Source organism: Pinus tabuliformis, chromosome J (assembly GCF_031772625.1).
Source record: "Pinus tabuliformis cultivar Carrire ecotype Pingquan chromosome J, CPIR1, whole genome shotgun sequence".
NCBI classification, from domain to species: domain Eukaryota; kingdom Viridiplantae; phylum Streptophyta; class Pinopsida; order Pinales; family Pinaceae; genus Pinus; species Pinus tabuliformis.
This window is the reverse complement of record NC_142295.1, coordinates 540,326,305-540,347,618: the sequence shown is the minus strand read 5'-3', so window position 1 is coordinate 540,347,618 and position 21,314 is coordinate 540,326,305. Positions and strand designations below refer to the sequence as shown.

The window sequence follows — 21,314 nt, the reverse complement described above, 5'->3', positions numbered from 1 at the left end:
ATGATTTCCTTTACGACATTTTTGATGGATGGAAGCATGGTTGGAGTTGTATTTTGGAATTGGTCTTCATTGTGCAACATGCACCAAGTCATTTCATGGGGGAGGGTATATCTGTTGCCACAACCGGACCATGGATCAATGCCAATGATAGCGAGGTGCCCAAATCCAATTCTCCAAGCCAAGCTTGATTCAATGATGTTGAAGGAAGCAAGAACCGCTTTCCAAATGTTTGAGATATTCGATTTATGTTTATTGTCGAGGCAGAAAACCATATAAGAATTTATTCTAGTTGTATGTATGATTTCATTGATGGATGGAAGCATGGTTGGAGTTGTATTTTGGAAGTGGTCTTCATTGTGTAACATGCACCAAGTCATTTCCATTAGATTTATTCAATTTGCATGCATGATTTTCACAACATTTTCTAATGCATGGATGGTTGGAGATATATTTAAAATTTATAGTTTCTCTTCATCACAAAGAAAGAACAAGTGGTTTTATGCAACATGCCAGTTATATGTCCATTTTGCTAACCTGTTTTATTAGGGAGTGCTCAGGACTTAATTGTGATAATTTTCTAGTCAATTTAGGGAATCTTTGAATTTGTTAAATGCTTCCCACTTTCTTTCTTGAGGAAGTATAGCAAAAGTTATCCTTGTAACCTCATTGATGAACGTGGAAATATCCTAGGCTCCTCACTAGAAGACTATTACTATTAGACCCTTTAGATCATTGCAAACAAGTTGTGGTGAGTGCTCAACGCTTATTCCATGCTCCTTTTTAAATTTATCATGATGTTTTCTATATATACAACTTTACACACATTTGTGTAAGGAGGTAAGTCATGCATCATACTTATTTTTTCATGAGATTGTTCCTTTTATAGTTCTTGTTGTCACTGTTGGACCCCTAATCCTCTTAAGGGTTGGTGTGGAAGTTGAATAGTCTAAGGAAGTCCAAGAGACCTTGGAATACGAAACCAAAGGTCATGTGGATGTACTATAAATATATATTATTGTCAATAATAAACACACACTCATGTTTATCATTCATCTTTTGTGCTTGTCATGTATGTGTCTTAACATGGTATCAGAGCTGCAAGCGAATTTCTGCGTTGCTAAAATCTCTTTGTGCATGTTAGTTCTACATTCCTACTGATAGAACTGTCATTATTGTGTGCATGCCTATTTCATGCTGCGCACTGTCAGGCTGACCTCTCAACAAGATTCGTGTTGGGTTCTCTATCCAGGGTCTCAAATAGAAAAAACGCCTCTACCATATTCTCTGCACATTTAACGCCTTCTGCTATTGTTCTAAGACTCTGCTACACTAACACTCCCTCATCATGAAATAGGCTAGTCCTAACAGTGCTGTTCATTCTGACAGCGTAGGCTTAATTGTTATTGTATTTTGATTAATTGCTTGGCCGATAGACAGGTCGCCCGACGTTTGAATTTGATGCAATAACAATTGTTTAACTTGGTAGTTGAGAAGAAACGGGTCAGGGAGTGAGACTGACTGCCTGCCTCTTTCTAAAAAATTGAAAAGTGCAGAAATCCGGTTTTGAAACAGAGATTATTCACATCCACTGCTAAGATTGCTTTTTGGATGGCCATTTTAAGCAGAAAACGCGTAACAGGAAATCTGGATGGAAAAGGATATATCTGAATCCAAAAAGTCGTATTTGAAACGACAATCATAATAAAAGGATTTTTGATCATTTCAAGGGAGTAAAATTTCTGCTATATATTTGACTTGCTCTCTTCAACAACCTGGCAGACCCTTCTTTCATATTCTTTGCGATCATTGATGTATAATTGAGCAGCCTCTCTATTAATACAAGAATATGGATTTGGATCACAAAGTAATGACTGAATTGAGAGGAGAAGTTTAGCTACACCATAGCTTGGGCTCCACTGTTCTCTGAAAATGTCCAAGCAAATACCACCATTACTGCTAACATTCGGGTGAAATATCTTGGATACAAATTTAACCATTGGAGGGGAGTTAGGGTAATCCTCTTTGTATCACAGCGTTAGCTTGAATTGGCCACCCTCCCATGGAGTATCCAGAGGCCCGGTAATAGTAGCATCCCAGAGCATATGATTTTCCTCCCATGGAGCTGCGTTAACACCTTCAGGGGGATCTTCATTCATCCACTTCAAATCCTTTATCAATCTTTTCCAATAAACATTCGACATTTCGCCTCCCTCGATACCACAACTAGCAGGGCCATGTTAGTGAAATTTCAAGAAGAGGCAGAGAAATTCGACGTCTCTTCAAGGATTCCGTGGCAATCTTTCATCCGTTTTAAGAACTCATATACATTCCCTTGGTCCAAATCGTCAATGATAGCTGCAATTCATGCTTCTCTGCATTTCAAGAATTGTAAGCGCATTTCATGCTCATTAAATACTCCTAAACGACAAAGGTATCCAATCACTCGAAGACATTCCGGCAAATGAATATTTGCTCTAAGTCTCTGAAGACGCTGTGATAGCATAGATTGTGTTGTTTGCCTAACTTCTTCTTCTTTTCCATCTACTTCCACAGTAGCACCATTCCATGTGAAAATCACAAATTTGTGCGCTGGAGGGAAGGTGAGCCAGTATTGAGGGGACAACTCGGTGCCAAAGATTTCAGCGGCACTAGAGGTGAGCTGTAAGCAGAAGGGTGCATTCCACCCAACTTCGATTCTCAGCTCGCTCTCTTTCGACAGAGCGAATGTCTTGTTGCCCGCCATGGTCGCTCGAGACTTGTTCTTCTATTTGCTTTCAGTGCTACTTCTGTTGTAATTAAAAAAAACCAGGTTGTCAATACTTAGACATACATAACATGCCTCGAATCCTTTCATTTTCAATGGCTATGTATGCATTAGTTTTCTTCTATACAAATGCAGAAGAGTATCGTTTAACCTTCGCTTCTCTAATATTTGCTGAGCTGAGTCCATAAACTCACTGCATCCACTAGTAATCCTTGACACTTCTGATATCAATGACTCCAAATGTTTGTCAATTGAACTCACTTCTTCCCTAACTGACTGCAATGCGTCAGCTGCAGTAATGAATGCTCTATAATTACCAACAACGACCTCTTGCATTTGCTTTCTCAAGCGCTCTGCATCTAAATTGTATCCCTTGTGCTGCATTTGCCAAAGGGACAAATCCAGGGGCCATGGCTGGTTGAGGATTTGAAACCAATGGCGCCACTACTTTGCAAACAAATGTTAAATTTGAAGAATTATTGAATTTTGACCTTCCAAAAAAGGGGATTGACAAATCACTGCATTAAAGATACTTCGTTGATCATTTCAAAGTTTTCCTGGTTCTAGCACTGTGTGAAGGTACTTGATTCTTTTGAAGCTTTAGTTCGGTGATGAGAAATCAATTCGCAGGGTTTGATCCAGCTTCCTTGGAATTGATTGTCTTTGGTATCTTGATGACACAAACCAGGCTCTACTAGAACTATCGACAAATTTCATTTGCAAAGAATGTCAAGATTGACTCTCTTTTTCACGGTGTGAGTAGTTTGAATAATTTGAGAAGTACATTGCAGCAACGAGTCATTTGCTGCGTTGAAATTGATACCGGGCTATCTGCTATAGTGATTTGGTGATATTGGTATCCTGCTACTCATGTAATAGTTGTAGCTATTATCATTTTATAGGACAATTTGTAGTTGAAGATAACATCATTATATTGGTTTGAAATGGATTGAATGGATGATATATTGAAACTACTGAACAATTTAATACATTCCACAGTTGATGAGATGGTTAAGATCAACAAAACCTCTCTTTCCAATATTAAAATTTGTCTCCAAAATGCACAAGAGAATATTGAGTTTTTGTAGCTTGAATCTCAACAACAACAGGAAGAATTACAACAGTGGAGTCATCATTCTGAACCTGTTTCTGTTCAGAGGATTGAAACAGACTCCCATAAAAAACAAGTCAATTCAGATTTAGTACCCAATGAAGCAGCAATTGTACATGCAGATGCAGAAGTTTAGTTTGCACTTCCCAAGCCCATCATCAGACCTTGGGAAGTACTTGTCCACAACAAGCACAAAACAAGTCTTGGATATGATAAGGAGGTTTCCTCTCATATTCTAGATTACTCAAAACCCATTCAGTTTTAGAGTGTTGGACTTCTTCATGACAGTTCACCTTCAACTGTTTGAGATTCTGCCCATCTTCCACAGTAACAATAATAGATTTTGAAATGCCAACACTGTGACTGAGTTGCCCACATGAAAGATCACTGTTTTGATCTTCATCCATGTAAGCACTGTCATAAAACCAATCATTCTTCAAAAAGATTCTTCAGAAACAAACCTCCTGCAAGAACAAAGATTCGTCTTGGATGGATCGTTTCTTGGCAATAGGCTTCAACAACCAAGAAGATATTTCGTTCATACAATAGGATTTGTTCTCGAATATTGAAAAGTCTTGCAATTGAGATCTCTTCATCTTCTCACCTTGTATCTAACAGGGGGGGAAATTATGGTCATCTACAAGCTTCAAAGCCACATCAAGTGAACCCGAGCCACAACCTGCCATACCAGATTCAGAGTTGTAGCTAGAGACAGATTCTCTTGAACATGCCTTCAGTCGATGATGCCTCTTCAAAGAATTGGGGACACTTCCTCTAGCAGAAGACTTCAACTTCTTGCCAGTTTTGGAAGAGTTCCAGGAATTGCATTAAGCATTCCAGAGTTGTTGGTCATCCTTAAACCATCATAGGTTGTGACCTCCCTTTTTAGGTTGAGGTTCTCCCTTTTGTGCGAGGTGAGACCTCCCTTTCAAGGTTGAAGGTTTTCCTCTTCAAAACATTAGAAGCACTTCCTCTAGCAGAAGACCTCAATTTCATGCCATATTTGGAAGAGTTCTGGGGACTGCACTAAGCGTTCTAGTGTTGGTGGTCATCCTTAAACCACTGCCCTTTATACCAACATTTCAGAGAGCACATTCAGCCTAGTGCTGCCATGCATTTTTGCACATTTTGTATTACAACGCTCTTCTTGGACTCATACATAACCCTTCAGATTAAGGGGGGAATGTTGGACACCTAATCTTCTGATGGAAGTTGAATAGTCTAAAGAAGTCCAAGAGACCTTGGAATACGAAACCAAAGGTCATGTGAATGTACTATAAATGTATATCATTTTCAATAATAAACACACACTCATGTTTATCATTCATCTTTTGTGCTTGTCATGTATGTGTCTTAACAATCACATATATCCAGATATCCTTTGATCCTTTTCAAAGAAACTTTTTTGGTGATATCTTTTACATAATTATCCATATATTAATGCAATATTAAATTATCCATTTATTGTTGCAAAATTTTACCATATACACTTGCTTGACAATGTGAATCATTGATAACATATTTAAATCTTCAAATTAAGTGCACATAGGGCATCATTGACAACTCCATTTTCATGCGACTAGAACCTTTCACTTCCATAAAATTATCATTAACTATGTAAATATTTTTCATAGGAGTTATTCAAATGTGTCGAAGGGATCCTTGACATGATGCATCTACCTTATTGCCTAAGAGTCTAAAATGCACTCATTGATTTAAATTTGTGGCAACTTGAGTGACCATTGTTAGCATCTACCTTATTGCCTAAGAGTCTAAAATGCACTCATTGATTTAAATTTGTGGCAACTTGAGTGACCATTGTTAGCATCTACCTTATTGCCTAAGAGTCTAAAATGCACTCATTGATTTAAATTTGTGGCAACTTGAGTGACCATTGTTATATTTACATAGGTCTTAATTGTCTTTAATTTTCATATATGGGAGTTGTCTTTTCTAATAGCTATTGCTTTTACCTTTTGCAAATAAGACATGAGAGGAGGAGGACAATCCAAATAATCAAACCTTTTAATCTTCCATGCTTCGTGAGTCAACATGCCCATTAACTTCTTAAAATATACGAGGTTTCTCCACAATCAATTTCCCCAATGGTTGATATATCCTGCAATGGTTTTGGTATATACTTCCTTACAATCTAGTACATCATGCTATCTTGGATATAATTCATATCTAAAGTATTAATTTGACTCTTAAGATCTTTTAAGTATGTTAAAATATTATATCCTTTGTCATAGAAAATCTTCCATAATTTTTGTATTTCTTCTTTTATGTTGTAAATAAGAAAATAAATAGTGTGAAATTCATTTTTTTTAGTATTTGTATTTTTGTTAGCTACATCAATCCTCTATAGAGTTGCTTATTCTCTGATTGTCACTTGTAAAAGGAGAAAAATCTCAAATCATATCAGATCAACAAGTACTTTTCTTGATTCAAAAATGTTGAATGGTGTTGTCATTGATGCCAATGTTAGTTAATGAACACTCTTAATGTTTGTCTAGATTGCATTAGTTGGAAGCTCTAATTGAAGGATAGCTGGAAACCTTAGCTCTAGGGTTTGGATTCATTGGTTGATGAATGTACCCCACACTTGCTAGAGGTTTTTAAAACAACATATCAATGAATTTGTCTTGGAGATCCTCATCATTGGGTTCTCCTCGTTGAGCTGATTTCGATAGTTTGTGGCATGCCAGGAAAGCCTTCACGGTTTGGGAGTTATGCTGGTTTTGGTTTAAATTTAATGGTATTAAACTTGTCACATATATCCAAATATCCTTTGATCCTTTTTAAATAAACTTTTTTGGTGATATCTTTTACATAATTATCAATATATTACTGCAATATTAAATTATCTATTTATTATTGCAAAATTTTACCATATACACTTGCTTGACAATGTGAATCATTGATAACATATTGAAATCTTCAAATTAAGCGCACATAGGGCATCACTGACAACTCCATTTTTAGTTTTCATGTGACTAGAACCTTTCACTTCCATAGAATTATCATTAACTATGTAATTATTTTTCATGGGAGTTATTCAAGTGCGTCAAATGGGATCCTCGACATGAGTCATCTACCTTATTGCCTAAGAGTCTAAAATGCACTCATTGATTTAAATTTGTGGCAACTCAGAGTGACGATTATTCTATTTACATAGGTCTTAATCGTCTTTCTTTTTTCGTATATAGGAGTTGTCTTTTGTAATAGTTGTTGCTTTTACCTTTTGCATATAAGAATCTAGAGGAAGAGGACAATCCAAATATTCAAACCTTTTAATCATCCATGCTTCGTGAGTCAACATACCCGTTAACTTCTTAAAATATACAAGGTTTCTCCACATTCAATATCCACAATGGATGACATATCCTGCTATGGTTTTGGTATATATTTCCTTACAATGTAGCACATCATGCAATCTTGGATACAATGCATATCTAAAGTATTAATTTGACTCTTAAGATATTTTAAGTATGTTAAAATATTATATCCTCTATCATAGAAAATCTTCCAGAATTTTTGTATTTCCTCTTTTATGATTTAAATTAGAGAATAAATAGTGTGAAATCTATTTTTAGTAATTTTTTTTTGTCAGCAACATCAATCCTCGCTAGAGTTGCTTATTCTTTGACAGTCACTTGTAAAAGGAGAAAAATCTCAAATCATATCAGATCCACATGTAGTTTTCTTGATTCAAAAGTGTTGAATGGTGTTGCCATTGATGCCAATGTTAGTTAATGAACACTCTTAATATTTGTCTAGATTGCATTAGTTGGAAGCTTTAATTGAAGGATCGCTGGAAACCTTAGCTCTAGGGTTTGGATTCAGTGTGTGTTGAATGTACCCCACACTCGTTAGAGGTTTTTAAAGCAACAAAGTAATGAATTTGTCTTGGAAAGCCTTCATGGTTTGGGAGTTATGCTTGTTTTGGTTTTAAAATTAATGGTAATAATGTTGTCACATATATCCAAACATCCTTTGGTCCTTTTCAAATAAACTTTTTTGGTGATATGTTTTACATAGTTATCAATATATTACTGCAATATTAAATTATCCATTTATTAATGCAAAATTTTACCATATACACTTGCTTGACAATGTGAATCATTGATAACATATTTAAATCTTCAAATTAAGTGCACATAGGGCATCACTGACAACTCCATTTTTAGTTTTCATGTGACTAGAACCTTTCACTTCCATAGAATTATAATTAACTATGTAAATATTTTTCATGGGAGTTATTCAAGTGTGTTAAATGGGATCCTCGACATGAGTCATCTACCTTATTGCCTAAGAGTCTAAAATGCACTCGTTGATTTAAATTTGTGGCAACTTGAGTGACCATTGTTTTATTTACATAGGTCTTAATCGTCTTTCTTTTTTCATATATAGGAGTTATCTTATGTAATAGTTGTTGCATTTACTTTTTTCAAATAAGAATCTAGAGGAAGAGGACAATCCAAATATTCAAACCTTTTAATCTTCCATGCTTCGCAAGTCAACATACCCGTTAACTTCTTAAAATATACAAGGTTTCTCCACAATCAATTTCCACAATGGATGATATATCCTGCCATGGTTTTGGTATATATTTCCTTACAATCTAGTACATCATGCTATCTTGGATACAATGCATATCTGAAGTATTAATTTGACTCTTAAGATATTTTAAGTATGTTAAAATATTATATCCTCTATCATAGAAAATCTTCTAGAATTTTTGTATTTCTTCTTTTATGTTTTAAATCAAAAAATAAACAGTGTGAAATTTATTTTTTAGTAATTTTTTTTTGTCAGCGACATCAATCCTCGCTAAAGTTGCTTATTATTTGACAGTCACTTATAAAAGGAGAAAAATCTCAAATCATATCAGATCCCCATGTACTTTTCTTGATTCAAAAGTGTTCAATGGTGTTGTCATTGATGCCAATGTTAGTTAATGAACACTCTTAATATTTGTCTAGATTGCTTTAGTTGGAAGCTTTAATTGAATGATGGTTGGAAACCTTAGCTATAGTGTTTGGATTCATTGGGTGATGAATGTACCCCGCGCTTGTTCGAGGTTTTTAAAGCAACAGATCAATGAAATTGTTTTGGATATCCTCGTCATTAGGTTCTCCTCGTCAAGTTGATTTCAACGATTTGTGGCATGCTAAGAAAGCCTTCACGGTTTGGGAGTCTTGCTTGTTAGAAAACGAAGCCCCATCATGTGGTCAAAATCCCCAACAAATACAAGATGTGGCAATTTATTATTGGTTGACAAGTTCATATGGTTCTTATTAAGAATCAAATTAAATGGTTGAGGCTCACTTATTTCATTGAGGACATCAAACTCTAATTTAACATTAATTATCCTTTCTACTTAGGATAACAAGGGTTTTGGATCAAATAAAAAGTTAAAGTTTTAATTCTTACATCCTCCATATAATGTTGGTCTGCCTCTTTAAATTACATATCAACCTTTATAAATTTAAGTTCCTTTCACTTAATGGAAGTATTATTCATGTGCACATCTAATAATTTGATTTATAAGGCCTTCGAAAATTCAAGCAAATCAGGAGGATAAACCGAAACACGTCTACACACACTGAACTCTTCGTTGGACAAAATTTCGTTAAATTTTCTTCAAAGGGTTTCGTTGGGATGTTTTTTTTTGGGATGCGAGATTCGTTTTTGCAGGTCTCGACATTTTAAAACTATACCTTTGTCATCCATGCTTGCGATTGTAAGGAAGTCAAAATTTTGAATTATTATTTGTCTTGGGTTATTTGAAACGCCTTGCATAGTTTTTCTAGGCCATGGTCACTTTGCGACCTTGATTATGATGAGGCCCTAGCTCTAAAGGAATTGTTGAAAGGTTTGAGGTGTCATTTTAAGGATTTTCTAGGGTCTTTTAACCTATTTTGTAGACTTGAGACTATGTCTAATCTTTGAAACTTCCACGGATTCACACTGCTCTAAAACAATGAACCTATCCTTGTGGCTCTTTGTAATGATTGCAGATTTGTTGACAATGTTGATCCACCAACATTCAGGGGGTCTCCCCAATATGAAGTCCCGATTAGACCTCACACCGTTTGCAATAGGAGCTCCATTCATAATACAACCCGGTTGTCGAAGTAGTGGGTTTCAGAGGTATAACACATTTGCTAAACACACATGGACAACACATGAGATATGAAAGATAAATCATGCAGTACATTTTTTATTAACATGAGATATACATTTATAGTACAATATGTGACTCTTGGGTTTCAGATCCCAAGGTCTCTTGGACTGCTTTGGTCTATTCGACTTCCACACTAACCCATTTAGGATTAGGTGTCCAACATTCCCCCCCTTAATCCGAAGGGTTATGTATGAGTCCAAGAAGAGAGCTGTAATACAAAATGTGCAAATATGCATGGTAGCACTAGGCTGAATGTGCTCTATGAAATGTTGGTATAAAGGGCGGTGGTTTAAGAATGACCACCAACACTGGAACGCTTAGTGCAGTTCCCGGAACTCTTCCAAAACTGGCAAGAAACTGAAGTTTTCTGCTAGAGGAAGTGATCCTATTGTTTTAAAGAGGGAAACCTTCAACCATAAAAGGGAGGTCTCACCCCGCATAAAAGGTAAAACTTCAGCCTGAAAAGGGAAGTCTCAACCTGTGATGGTTTAAGGATAACCAACAACTCTGGAATGCTTAATGCAATTCCTGGAACTCTTCCAAAACTGGCAAGAAGCTGGTGTCTTCTGCTAGAGTAAGTGTCCCCAATTTTGTTCCTAGAATTCTTCCAAAGCTGGCAAAAAGTTGAAGTCTTCTGCTAGAGGAAGTGTCCCAGATTGCCAACTGAAGGCATGTTCAGGCATCTTTGTCTGTGGCTACAACTCTGAAATTGGTGTGGCAGGTTGTGGCTCAGGGTCGCTTGATTTGGCTTTGAAGCTTGTAGATGACCATCATTTCCCCCCCTGTCAGATACAAGGTGAGATGATGGAGAAAACTCAACTGCAAGACTGTTCAATATTCTAGAACAAGTTCTGACATGTGTTTGGAATATCTTCTTGGCTGTTGATGCCCATTGCCAAGAAGCGATCCATCCAAGATGAATCTTTGTTCTTGCAGGACGTTTGTTTCTGAAGCATCTGTGTGAAGAATGACTGGTTTTATGACAGTGCTTACATGGATGAAGATCAAAACAGTGATCTTTCAGATGGCCAACTCGGTCACAGTGTTGGCATTTCACGATCTGTTGTTGTTGTTGTTGTGGAAGAGGGGCAGAGTCTGGAACAGCTGAAGCTGAACTGTCATGAAGAGCAGGTGAACTGTCATGAATGAATCCAACACTCTGGAATTGAATGGGCTTGGTGTAGTCTGGAATATGAAAGGACAAGTCCTTGTCATATCCAAGACCAGTTCTGTGCTTGTTGTGGACAAGCCGTTCCCAAGGTCTGATGATGGGCTTGGGAAATGCGGACTGAGTTTCTGCATCTGCATATACAACTGCTGCTTTATTTGAATGAACAGTAACATTATTGACTTGCTGTTTATGGGAGTCTATTTCAATCTTCTGAACAGAAACAGGTTCAGAATGATGACTCCACTTGTGTAATTCTTCCTGCTGTAGCTTTGTCTCAAGCTGCAAAAACTCTATCTTTTCTTGTGCATTTTGTATACATTTTTGAATGTCAGCAATAATGTCTTTATTGATTATGATTGCGCTGTCAGCAGTGGATACGATTAGAGTTCTCAATAACTCTAATATTCTTTCAAGCTTAGCCATTTTTCTACACCTTAAAAATCCTCCAAAATCCCACAAAAAAATGTCAGCTGCTAAATATCTTCAAGTTAGACAAGAAAGCCCTGTAGCTTAAAAGGAAAAAAAAAACAACCAGAGATATCTTGAAACTATGAAAATTATACAAATATCACCGAGTCCAGATCTTCCTGCAGTTTAACCACTTTTGCAATTTCCTACTGAATGGACTGAATGTAATCCGCTTCTGAAATCTTGTTTGATTTGTATTCACGACAAACTCTGCGAAGTTCTACTGTCTGAGGAAAGGACCCAATTGTGGTCGTTGGAAGAATTGGGAGGTTCAACTTTTTCTGCTGCTCATCTAAACGAGCAACGACAGGTGTAGCTCGCCTGTGATCAGAGCCTTTTAGTGCTTCAACAGCTTTTTGCACTGCCTTATTGTTCACTCTAGGAGAGGTCTTTCTTGAAGATATAGCAGCTGCATTGGCAGTGAAATATGCCTGATTTGCTTGACCAATCAGTGCTTTTGCCAGAGCTACTACTTCAAGTACTTTTTGTGCAGCAAATGCAAGCCAGGACTTAATCTCATTATCAAGCTTTGTCTCATTTACTAAATCCACAGCTGTATGGAGAAGAGAGCAGGAGGTGGAGACAACTATTTTGTCTTTACCAACACTCTTTTCAAGATCCTTTAAAATGCTAAACTATGCTACCAAATCATTAGCCCAGATGTTTCTACCATCAATGACTCCAGCGAAAAGGTATTTGTCTCCAGGAAAGCCAACAGTTACCCAAATCCTCTAATATTTTGAAGAAATCCCTCGACTGCTACAAAACTATCAACTGCTAAATATCTTCAAGCATCAAAAACACTCTTGTGGAAATTATTCTTATAATCTTAACTGGTTCATTTGCTACTGCACTGCGTGGATGGTGGTTTGCATCATCAAGTGAGCGTGTTGTTGCTTGACTGAGAAAAGATTTATTTCGACATCTTATTAACCAAGAGATCGCATTCTTTGATGTCACACGAACTGGGGAACTTCTTAGTCGTCTTTCAGAAGATACAAATTATTAAACACACATGGAAATGGCTCAAATAACATTGTAACCATACCTACACCAAAACGGACTCGCAAACAACATACCACCATATTCCAACTCATATTCAAAGCATAAAATCATCATTTTAACCAGCAAACAAATCCCTACCGAGATGCCATTATACAATACGGTGATGTAGAGGATTGATAACTATACTTACGCACTGAGAGCCGAGAACACTTTGCCACTGAGCTCTTCCGAGAATACTGAGGCACTATTATGCCGAGACTATTGTGCCACTGTTATATCGAAGCCATTGTGCCATTTTGCAGAAATATTGAGAGTCAAGACAACATTATATTGTGATTGCAGAGGATGCATACTTTACAGAGAGTCGAGACAGACCAGTTATAGAGGGTGCATATAAAATGTGCGACGAGCCATACCATACAACGAGACGTATCATGCCATATGGAAGTACCCAATCATATTGTGACGAGATCAATCGATGACCATTTGAGCGAGAGTCAAAACCTGTGCGGTACCAATTGAGCGAGAGGATAAACCACAGAGAAATTGAGAATCAATTGTGTGAGGGTTGTGCAGAGGAGAACACTCCAATAGATGGTCATACAAGTGTATTTGACAAGTATTTGAGCGCAAATTTGAGTAGAGGTCACCAAGTAGGGCCTGAAATTGACCAAGAAAATGAGCACAGACAGGGTGTAGAATGTAGGTAAAATTACAGCCTGATTGTTATGTCAAGACTATGAATGAAACATAATTCGAAATTGTGCAACGGTTGAGCAAATATAGGCTTTGACAGAGGGCGTTTATGTTCCTTTGAAGAATTACTTGGACGCTCAGTACTTCGGAGAGATTGGAATTGGAACTCCAGCTCAGACTTTTACGGTCATATTTGATACCAGCAGCTCAAATCTTTGGGTGTCGTCTTCCAGATGTTACTTCTCGTTGGCTTGCTATTTCCATTCAAGGCATCCGAGTCAAGCACCTACAAAAAGAATGGAAAATCCTGTGATATTCAGTATGGAAGTGGTGCAATCTCTGGATTCTTGTCTCAAGATTCTGTCATAGTAGGGGACCTTGTTGTGAAAGACCAGGTCCTCAGTATTCTCTTGTTCAGACCACTCCAAAAATCAGGGCGAGAGAAATATAGTATACTGGAAGTACTCTGGCGTTCATAAAATTTTAGCTATGGCAACCAAAACCGTTGGTGCAGCTTCCCGTTGTATGAGAAGCATCCTTACTTGCGTGCGCTCATATTCATCCTCTGTCCAATCAACTCTAAAACTGGTGTAAAACAGCGCTTTGGCAATTGACAAAACAACGCTTTGAAACAACACTTATCAAGCTAGACAAATGTAAATTACTCCATCGATTGCGCTCACACAGAAGAGAAAGAACAAATCGATCTTGCTTCGCTCTCAAGCCAAAAGCTCAGCTCTGATTAATTATGCTTTCAGAATGGATTATTCTTCAGATATACATGGGGACAAGGGCAATTAAACTACTGGGTTCTACTCTTAACCCAAGTTTGACCCACGTACTGTCATTTCAACAATTAAGAATCATTAAACTTCGTCAATTGACACCGCCTGCACATATTAATATACAGACGACTGCATATATACAGAAATCAAACTGCAAATATATTGAATGATTATGTGATCGCCACAACACCCAGCTTGTGCGTTAACCGTCTGGGCTCTTCAGGTCAGACAGAGTGCAATTCAGGGCAGCGCAGGTGTGACAAAACGACAGAGGCGTTCAAGTTTAATGGCTATTCAAACACATTCAGTAACGCAGGTGAGAATAATCAGGTGAATTGTCAGGCAGTAGAGGCACAGGGGTAATGACACTTTTTTTAAACGTATATGACAGTCAGAGAGCGATTATTGTATTCAGAATAACAGGCAGGCATAATTAATGGAGCATTACAGGTAATGAAGACTAGGCCAGCACTATTCAAGGCAGCTCAGGCCGGTTGCTCAGGGAATAACAACATCTCATTTTTTAACTAAAGGATAAACCCTGAGGAAGAAAACTACACAGGCCACACATCATGGCTCTGATACCATGTTAAACACACATGGACAGCACAGGAGATATGAAAGATAAATCATGCAGTACATTTTTTATTAACATGAGATATACATTTATAGTACAATATGTGACTCTTGGGTTTCAGATCCCAAGGTCTCTTGGATTGCTTTGGTCTATTCGGCTTCCACACTAACCCATTTAGGATTAGGTGTCCAACAACATTGAATGATGTATTCGTGACTTTTGAAACAAGGGTATGACTCTCTGACAGGTCAAGTCTAATGCATGATAGTTTCTAACACAACAAAGGGAAAATAAGTGATCCCCTTAAAACCCTGTAATAGTACACATCTTGAAAGGAACACATGAGCTTAAATGAATCATGAGTTAGCTAGCAAAAATAACCATGATTAAAATACATAAAAGAACACATCCAATAAGATTCATATTAATGCAAATGAAATATTTCATAAGCATTAGCGTAAATAAACAACATATATTGCAAACATAACAAGAGTAGTTCTGCTATATCCACAACATATGCATGAAATGTAATGCCCTACTTAATCTTATCATGCAAATTTTATTTACCTGAAAGTATTGACTTATAATTATAAAAAAATATTGGTATATACTTACATTTGTGAAACTGTAATTTTTATTTACTGATATAAATTTTATTATTGTTATTATTCAATTCCCAACTTGTCTTCTCAAATTTAATTTTGGATAGGATATGGTCTCCTTCCATTTATGCCAATTTAAATATCTATATCTCAAGGTATCTTCTAAAAATACACTTGGGAGAAGATATAGTCTTCTCCAATTAATTTCCAAATAAAATACCCATATTTTACTCTCAAAATGTTTTTTCAAAATCTACTTGGAAGAATATATGGTCTTCTCTAATTAATTTTCAAATTAAATATCTATACCTTATCCCCAAAATGTCTTCTCAAAATCTATTTGGGAGAAGAGATGGTCTTCTCCAATTAATTTACAAATTAAATATCCATATCTTATTCCCAAAATGTCTTCTCAAAATCTACTTGGGAGAAGATATGGTCGAAAAAATCAAAGATACTAAATGAAAAGATGAGGGGGGTAGTCATGACATAAATGATAGGTGGTTGAGGTGGATGGAAGGAAGAGACATGAAAGGGGAAGGATAATGAGAGGAGAGGGGGGATCCTTGGTCTTGGTTTTGATCTGGTTTTGTTTTGGAGGGATATGGAGAAAGAGGAGGGAGATCAAACTTGGATTTGGAGAGTGTTGGTTAAACTTGGACACACTACATCTTGTTGGACTTGGGATTGGAGGGTTAGTGAACCTGTGGAGGTCCCCTAGGCTAGGAAATACTTCCTAGTTGGTTGGAAGGCAAATCCAATCGGGTAGTTAAAAGCAGCATCCCAACAGAGTCGAGCTCGGGAACATCTTAACTAAGCTATTAGAGAAGATATTCCTCCATTTATTGATTACTTATGTAAATAGTTGCAATGAAATTCTTACTTATTTAATTTGTGGTAAACAAATTTTAACAGTGTATTATCATCAAATAAATGTTTAGATATAAATAAGTTATTTCCCATCTTATTGTGTTTAAAATCAGAGAAATTTAGTTTTAGTTGGAAGACTTAAGAAAGAGCCTCACATATGGTATCAGAGCCTAGGTTCAAAATTTGGCCCTTGAAGCCTACCTCCTAGAAAAAAATATATATATATTGCAAACAAATTGAATTATATTAGAAACCAAAATAAATTGAATCATTAAATGACCCAAAAAAAAAATAAAAAAAATGCACCTGCTTACGAGTCCAAAGACCTATAAACATGACCTATTAAGTCCAAAGCCCTAGAAGATGACTCAAAATCACCTATACAAATGTAAGATATGGCTGCATACACCTAACACATGGCTTGCGTGCTTTTACTCTGGGTTCCTGAAATTCATGGGAAAGAGAAATTCATGAGCACCCACCTGATACCAAGGTATATACTTCTAAGAAACGAACTGATTACACAGATGTTAGTCTTGAATCCCAATAAACTTTTAAATGAAATAATATGGACCTAGTTGACAAAACCCACTTATCAGATGCATCTTTACAGTTGTAGAACCCAGATGGCTTACAGGAAACATTTGGCAGACCCACCTCTACATTTTAAAACCCGAGTCCGAACAGATCCATGTCATGGTTTCTAAGGCAAAGGATAATGTTAGGATACCAAAAACAGCTGGAACCCATTTACAGGAATGGGAGAAGCTCCAGCGCATTGAAGCTATTCTGCGAATTTATCCAATTACAATATCTCGATTCCTTCACTGAAATTATCGGAACTTGCACCATATCTACATCCTAATTATATCAGTTAAAATTATTAGAGGTCTGCATTTCATGATTACATGGACTGATCAATAAAAAATGAAGGGTGATTGTGTACCTTCATTTAAACAAACCATTTCCAACAAGCTTATCGAATCTAATGAAGCAATTTGGATGGCAGGTGTTTATCTGATGCTGCTTGTGCAGCTATTGGAAAACACAATTATAATAAAATTGACTCGTACTGAGTTTCTTGAAGCACAGAAGGCTCTAAAGAAAATTGTCCAACATTGTCCCATGCAGCGAATCAGAATTCTCATGATTTCTATGCACCATATTTATGAAATTAGGAACCCTCTAAGAAAAATGGATGACTCGAATCTTCTGAAGCTTTCAAACGTTCCGAAGGCTCAAACTTGGGAAGTCCTTGCAACAAGTCTATAAGAAGACCAGCTGGATGGTCCACAAGCTCCATGATCAAATTCTTCTTGGTCCATTTTGTTGTCCACAGATTGAGCGGTCTGGTTTTCGCCTTGAGGGTTAGGATCTAATGACTGTGATGCATTGGTGTCTTCAGAATTTTTCATGTCCTCCGCTTCAGATACAACTATCCCTTGAAATTCTTCGCTGACAAGCAATGCCACAATCTTGTCCATAAACGACTCCTCCTCAGCACCATTTGATATGCCGTTGTTTTTGGATGTTGTGCTGTGATTCTTCTCTTTAGATCTCAATGTCTCGTCATCAGATACATCTTCTTCGAGTGGTATGTTCTGTTTTCATCATCCTCTTCATCTTCCACATAAGATTTATATGTAATCCGAAGCAAAACCTCACCAGTAAATCTCTTTCGCAAAAGACCACAACTACCTTTCAATGTGACAATCCTGTCAGTAGGCACAATGTCTTGTAGAGTGCCAAGTTCAACCTCACCCACGCCCACAGTGTAGGTTCCAAGGCTGACAGTGTCTTTCTTGCAGAAGAGGATCAGAAAGGACAGTCGAACTTTTGAGCATCTACCAATGTGACATAACTCTCCAGCAAAGTCTTTATTCCCTTCTTGAATAACTCCAGTTTTTAAATCCTTTGAGACAGGACCCGCCACTTGCGCCTTTTGAAAATGAAGTACAATTTTATTTGGCCGAACAAATAGACGAGGCAGATCTTCAGTGAAAAGTTTAGTCAAAAACATTGAAAGCACTGGAATGGCCGGTAGATTAAAACTCCAAGGTAGCACACATAAAACACAAATAAGCCATGTTAGTCAAGACTCCAAAGACAGTAAAACGATAACGTTCTTTGACTGCAAGAAATGAATGAATACCATATATAAATTCCAACCAGCATTATTTACTACAAACAAAAAATCACCATTCCATAATTTACAATTTCTGAAAAATGGAAATCCATGACTAAGCTTGTTCTTATCCTTTGCCCAATATGCAACAAATGAAGCAATGATCGAAGAAATGAGAAGTAAACAAATCCTTACAAACTTAAGCGCAGATACTGAATTCATCAGAAATTAGATCAATGAAACAAATTAAATGATTCTACCGTGTTCTCAATGCAAGAAGCACTCTGACAGTCAAGAAATGCTTCAACAAGCTGTATCTATGTCTTGAAACACCAGTTGCATGAAATTTGGAAACAGATACAGGTTTCAAAAATGGGAACACTGGGGAAACGCGGCCCCCAATTTTTTTGAATGAGATATAGGAAAAATATAAATACAATATATATGAAAAAACAGATTTTTTAAAATATAACGCGTTATCCTGCAAGAAATAAGAATGATACACATAATGAAAATTTAGACAGAAACCCGTGTCTGTATTAACTCTCATAGATAATGTGAGCAGTGTTTATAGATGGGGCTATGTATAGCCAATTGGGTCTTAACCCAAGTGGTTGTGCGATGATGTGTTATCCTCCTCACCCAGTTTATATTCTCATAGGTGACATGTTAAGCTCTTAATGAATATATTATTGTAACGATTTTCATCCCTGTTGTTGAAATGACTTTGTACCCTAAAGGATCTAAGCCTGGAATATATTATCTAGGAAAAAAAAAGATGAAACTATATCTTCAAAATCAGCCTTTATATACGAAGGATTTTAGCTACATGTGCCAAAATACAACATGAACTAAAGCCTAATTCATATCCATCTCATCTTCATCTTCATCATCATCATCAAAAATAGAACAAGATGCAGCTTCAAGTTTCAACAATGCATATTGGAATGGAAGAAGGGGTTACAATTTCGTGACCATCAATATTAGAGTAGCATAAGAGAGTTCCTGCTATAAGGAATCGGGATCCATATCCCACTCTTTAAGAGGCCCACTTGTATATTCTTCACCCCTACAAGACACGTTAAAATGCAGATAGACAAGATCCTTTGCCTGTTATTTTATGGGTAAAATATTGCTTATTTACATAAATATATTTACATCTAAAAATAAAAGGGGAAAACATATAGCGGAAGGGTATTTATATCCTCTTCCTCAAAGAAAAAAAGGACAAAAATATAATTTGAATAGGTAGCAGGACCTAAGGTCCTCAGCCTTTCATGAACCCAACTTGTTGCGCTTCACAAATAAATGAAACAATAAGTTCTCCAGTTCCTTTATGCTAATAAAGAGTTTGACAAATGTCAGAGAATATGAGTGGCAAGGTTTTGTGAATGTATATCATTTGCCCCATGATAAATCCACCATATAACCAGGTTCATGGTCCTCCTCTCATCCAAAGATGATATGTCTGAAAAACTATCCAATCCAGTGGTAAAACTAGCAAAATCTTCCCTCACCTTGGTTTGTGAAATAGCTGGAAACATCTTCATTAAGGGTCTCTTCACTCCATTGGCTACTTCGCTATCCCTATGTGGGACCTTCCTCTTCCCATCACTTTGACTAATGAGACCTCATCATTCAATTTTGGACTCTAAGCATGTGCCAAAGTGTGCAATGGAATGTTGAAACGGTCTAATGTTGAATAATGAGTGACCTCACAAGCTCTGCAAAATTAACATTGCTACCACCAAATAGGCATGAGATCATGAGCGTGGGATGTTGCTATTTGTTGATCTTGCCTTCGTGTGATATCCAAGGGAAAGTTTTGCCCTATGGTAACTTAGGGTTTCAACAAAATCCTTTTTGGCTCAGAAATGATACAAACAGTTTATTCAATAATATAGATGTAAATAAGCAATATAATCTTCAGTAAATAACACTGTTCCTTCAATCAACACAATAAAACATTCAATATAGTAGCTATGATTTAATCGTTCAACAGTTCCAGTAAAGTTCCAGATCCAATAGTTTCAGTACAGTCCCAAAATTCAACAGATCTTGATTGATAAGTAACCCTAACCAGAGAGCCGAACTGTCCTAGACTAATCCGCAGAGATTTGAACAATTCCTTGACCAGAAATGATACCAAATAGACTCAGAATGTATCTGTGTGTGAGGATGCTCAAACCCTTTTTGTGGGTCTGCCTCTGATTTTCCTCATGAACTCCTCCGAATTCTGGCATGAGGACTGCTGGATTGTTTCAGGGAACTCCGGATCTGCCACAGATCTATGTCAACCCTCCAAATAGCCTCAGGGTAAAACTCGATACTTCTTGAAATGATGCTCATCCTTGTTCAAAAAAACCTTCAGATTGCTTCAGGGAAAAAGCCGTTGTTCTGTCCAGGGTAACCCTGCATAACAGAGCGCTGTTTACCTCAGAATTTGACCAAGAAATGGCCTTTATGAGGGAGGGCGAGCTGGGCCTCAGGAAGGCCGAAGGGCCTCAGGGAAGCTCCTGTGAAACCCTCTGCAACTTGCCCACAAATATTCATTGGAAACAGAGAAAGGACACCGAAAAGATCCTAAACAGTCGCGCAAAATTTGCTTGACCTTTCCACCAGTTTGATGCCCTTCTCCTAGATGATTTTTTTTCCTGCTTTTGTAGAGAACAAAACAAAAGATAAGAAAAAAAGAAATTCACTAACTAGGTTGGAATTTTTGACCACCAAAATTAGTAGGATAAAAGGTGTCTTAAAAGCCTAGGAGCCATAGCTCAAGAAAACAGGTATTTTTAATCTAATAAGTTGATGATTCTCAATTTATAGATTTCTCCATGGGCTCCAAAATGTGAAGGGTGGTGGTTGCAACCCCCAATTTTGGGTTTTTTTTTGGCCCCGACCCAACATTTGCCTCAACATGAGAAAAAAACTGGGTTTTAACTTTTACCTT

General features: G+C 37.0%; 1 pseudogene; it reads right to left on the bottom strand.

Moving 5' to 3' along the window:
• Window positions 1-1,742: 1,742 nt before the first annotated feature.
• On the bottom strand, window positions 1,743-2,201 carry LOC149228148 (ubiquitin-conjugating enzyme E2 1 pseudogene; annotated as a pseudogene).
• Window positions 2,202-21,314: the final 19,113 nt, after the last annotated feature.